Source organism: Cyanistes caeruleus, chromosome 2 (assembly GCF_971803275.1).
Source record: "Cyanistes caeruleus chromosome 2, bCyaCae1.hap1.1, whole genome shotgun sequence".
Lineage (NCBI taxonomy): Eukaryota > Metazoa > Chordata > Aves > Passeriformes > Paridae > Cyanistes > Cyanistes caeruleus.
In genome coordinates, this window is record NC_141702.1 from 102,551,406 (window position 1) to 102,555,891 (window position 4,486).

The window sequence follows — 4,486 nt, forward strand, 5'->3', positions numbered from 1 at the left end:
TAGCAACTAGGACTCTGACTGCCCTTGGAGCTCCAAACATCACCTCTGGCCTGACCCCAGGATACTGGGGAAGCTAGTGATTTTTTTCAATGGAAAATGGCCATTATTCGTGTCCAGTGCCATCCTTGGACAGTGGGGTGCAGGCTCCTAAAATCACAATATTGCAGGATTTCTCTAAGATGAAAGCTGCCAGCAACTAGGACTCCAACTGACCTTGGAGCCTCAATTGCCACCTCAGACCTGACGACACTGGGGAAACCAGTTATTTTTCCTGTGGAAAATGGTCATTATTAGCATCCAGTTGCACCTTGGCAATAGTGGGGTGCCACCTCCTAAAATCATAAATATCACAGGATTTCTCCAAGACAAAAGCTTGGAGGACAACTAGACAACTAGGACTCTGACTGCCCTTGGAGCCCCAAACACCACCTCTGAGCTGACCAGAAGACACTGGGGGAATAAGGTTTTTTTCACATGGAAAATGGCCACTTTTCACATCCAATCGCACTGGCTGACAGTGGGGTGCCGCCTCCAATAAAATGGAATAAGATGACATCAAGTGTAGGTAAGAGGGCCAAACCTTGCCAGAATTATCCTGATTGGACTTACAAGATTTTGTTTTCTTTCATGAAATGAAGAATTTCATTTCATGAATGGAAATGAAATTTTGAAATCAGAGAAGAAAGTGGAACACTCTGGAATGACGATATGATAAAATAAAATGCAATTGAAATATAAAGAAAAGAATATTTGGAAATGGATTTACTGCAATGAAATGGATTGGTATGAAATGAGGTTCAGTGAAAAGGACTAAAGCTTGCCAAAATTATAAATACTGAAATCCCAAAATCAGGGAATGAAGTCAAACAAAAGGACAGGAGAAGAAATTGATAAAATGAAATGCTTAAAAAGAAAGAGGAAATTCTGCACCGAAGTAAAAACAATAAAATGGAATGGGATCACAGAACCACAGAATTAACTAGGTTGGAAAAGACCTTTGAGATCATCAAGTCCTATCTATGAGCTAACATCACTTCATCAACTAAGCCTTGGCAGTGAGTGCCATGTCCAGTCTTTTTTTAAACATCTCCAGGAATGGTGACTCCATTACCTCCCTGGGAAAATGATTCCAGTGCTCAGTCACTCTTTCAGTGAAGAATTTTTCCTGATATCTAACCTAAACTTCCCCTGGCATGGCTTAAGACTCTGTCCTCTCATTCTGTCACTGGTTGCTTGGGAGAAGAGACCAGCCCCCACCTGACTACAGCCTCCTTTCAGGGAGTTGTAGAGAGTGATAAAGTCTCTCCTGAGCCTCCTCAGGCTGAACAACCCCAGTTCCCTCAACCATTCTTCATAGGGTTTGTGTTCCAAGCCCTCACCAGCCTTGTTGCCTCCTCTGGACACGGTGAAGTGTCTCAAAATCCTTCCCAAACTGAGGGCCCCAGAACTGGACACAGCACTCAAGGTGTGACCTCACCAGTGCCGAGTGCAGGGGAAGAATGAGCTCCCTGTTCCTGCTAGCCACACTATTCCTGATCCAAGCCAGGATACTGCTGGCCTTCTTGGACCCCAGAGCACACTGCTGGCTCATCAGCCGGCTGTCACCAGCACCCCCAGGTCCCTTCTGCCTGGGCACTGTCCAGCCTCTCTGCCCCCAGCCTGTAGCAATGCAAATGGTTGTTGTGGCCAAAGTTCAAGACTCCGCACTTGGACTTGTTGAACCTCGTATTGCTGGACTTGGCCCATCTATCCAGCCTGTCCAGGTCCATCTGCAGAGCCCTCCTATCCTCCAGCAGATTGTCACGTTTCCAGCTTGATGTCATCTGCAAATTTACTGATGGTGGACTCAATCCCTTCATCCAGACCATCAGTGAAGACGTTAAACAGGACTGGCCCCAGCACTGATACCTAGAGGACACCAGTGTGACTGGCACCGTTCATCACCACTCTCTGAGCCCAGCCATCTAGCCAATTTCTAACCCAGTGAGGAGTGCACCTCTCCAAGCCTTGGGCTGCCAGCTTTTCCAGGAGGATGCTGTGGAGACAGTGTCATAGGCTTTGCTCAAGTCCAGGTAGACAACATCCACCACCCTCCCTTCATTCATGAGGTGGGTCCTTGGTTGTAAAAGGAGATTAGGATGGTCAGGCATGACCACGTCCCTCTTAAACCCATGCTGGCTGATTCTGATCCCCCAGCCATCCTGTAGGTGCCACATGATGATCCGTTCCATAATCTTGCCAGGCACCAAGGTCAGCCTGTAGTTTCCTGGATCCTCTTTCTGGCCCCCCTTTCTTGACATCACATGGGTCAGCTTCCAGTCATCTGGGGCCTCCCAGCTGAGCCAGGATTGATGGTAAATGATCAATGGAGAGAGGCTTTGCAAACTCATCTGCTAGCTCCCTCATCACCCTAGTGTGGATCTCATCTGTTCCTGAAGACTTGTGAACATCTAAGTACCTCATCAGGTCTCTCACTGCTTCCTCCTGGATAACAGGGGGGCTATTCTGCTCCCCAACACCATCTACCAGCCCAGGAAGCCACTTGTCCTGAGAACAACCTGTCCTGTTGAAAAATGAGGCAAAGAAGGTGTTAAGCACCTCTGTCTTTCCTCATCTTCGGTTACTAAATTCCCTCCCACATTTAATAGAGAATTGAGGTTGTCCTTGCCCTTCCTTTTGCCACTAATGTATTTATAAAAATATGTCTTATTATCCTTCACAGAAGTGGCCAGATTGAGTTCTAACTGGTCTTCTGCCTCTCTATTTTTTTCCTACATGCCCTAGCAACTTCCTTAAACATTTCCAGAAATACTGTAAACATTTAAGGGAGTTAACATCACCTTCCAGAGGTGATACACCCATTTTTTTTTCTCCTTAGCTCCTTGCCCATCCAGGCCAGTCATTTTCTTTGTTGGCTCATCTTTTGGCACATAGGGACAGTCTGTTCCTGTGCCTTTAAGATTTCTGTTTTGAAGCAAGCCCATCCTTCCTGGACTCCTTTGTTTTCAAGGGCTGCTTCCCAGGGTACTCACCAAGTAATTCTTTTGAACAGGTCAAATTCTGCCCTTTGGTAATCCAGTGTGGATGTTTTCTCAATGCTCCCTCTTGTTTCACCAAATACTGAAAACTCTATAATTTCATGATCACTGTGCCCCAGAGAGCCTCCAACCACCACATCTCCCACCAGCCCATCTCTGTTTGCAAACAGCAGATTGTGCATAGTCACTCCCATGGTAGGTTTGCTCACCAGCTGTGATAAGTTGTCCTCCACACAGTCTATGAACCTCCTAGACTGCCTCTTTTCTGCTGTGGTGAGCTCCCAGCAGATATCTGGCAGGTTAAAGTCGCCTGCAAGAACAAGGGTTGGTGATCTTGAAACAAGCACCAGCTCTTTATAGAAGAAGTCATCCACCTCTTCATCCTGGATAGGCGGTCTATAGCAGGCTCCCACCAGGATGTCAGCCTTCCCCCTGATTCCTACCCATAGCCATTCCACTTCATCATTGTTAATCACGATGTCCATGGCATCAAGAGCCTCCCTAATACATAGAGCCACCCCTCCATCTTTTCTCCCTCGCCTGTCTCTTCTGAAGAGCTTGTAAACCATCCATTGCACCACTCCAGTTGTGTGAGTCATCCACATTTCCATGATGGCAACTGCATCATAGCTTTCCTGCTGTACCATGGCTTCCAGCTCCTCTTGTTTTTTACCCGTGCATTAGTGTACACGCACTTCAGCTGGGCTGCTGATTTCACCCCCAACTCTGGCTTACCCTCCTTGGGCTTGTTTCTGGAGAGCCTGGTTGCATCCCCTTTGCCCTTCCAACCTAGTTGAAAGCCCTCTCAGTCAGCCCCCACATGGGCTGGAATCCTTTTGCCCTTCTTAGTTAAATGGTGCCCATCTGGCTCTAGTAGGCCAGGCGTCATAAATGTTGCCCCATGATCAAAAAACCCAAAGTTCTGCCCATAGCACCAACCCTTAAGCCACTTGTCGATAATGTAGGTTCTCCTGCTCCTTTCATCATTTATCCCTGCTCCTGAAGGGACTGAGCAGAACACCACCTGTGCTCCTGCCCCATCAACCAATCAACCCAGAGCCTTGAAGAGCCTTTTAATTGCCCTGGTACTCTTCAGTCTCATCACTGCCAACCTAGAGTATCAGCAGGAGGTGATAATCAGAAGGCTGGATCAGCTTAGGGAGTCTCCTGCTGATACCCCATATCCAGGCCCCAGGGAGGTAGCAAACTTCCCTGTGGGAACATACAGAGCCCTCTGCTCCCCTCAGAAGGGAGGCACCTACTACCCTTCTTTTCTTTTTAATGCTAATGGTCGTAATCCATCTGACAGACAAAATGTAATTGGGAGGCTCTCTGGGCAGATTATTTTCTTTGATGGCACCTGGCTGACCCTCTGGGTCCAAGGCCTCAGACCTATTCTGAAGTGGCACCTGGGTAGGTGGTGGGGGTCCAGAGGAATTTTTATTACC

At 47.5% G+C, this 4,486-nt stretch overlaps 1 pseudogene; it reads right to left on the bottom strand.

Annotated features, from left to right (window-relative positions):
• Positions 1–1,375: 1,375 nt before the first annotated feature.
• LOC147655059 (uncharacterized) lies at positions 1,376–3,685 on the bottom strand (annotated as a pseudogene).
• Between the last annotated feature and the right edge of the window lie 801 nt (positions 3,686–4,486).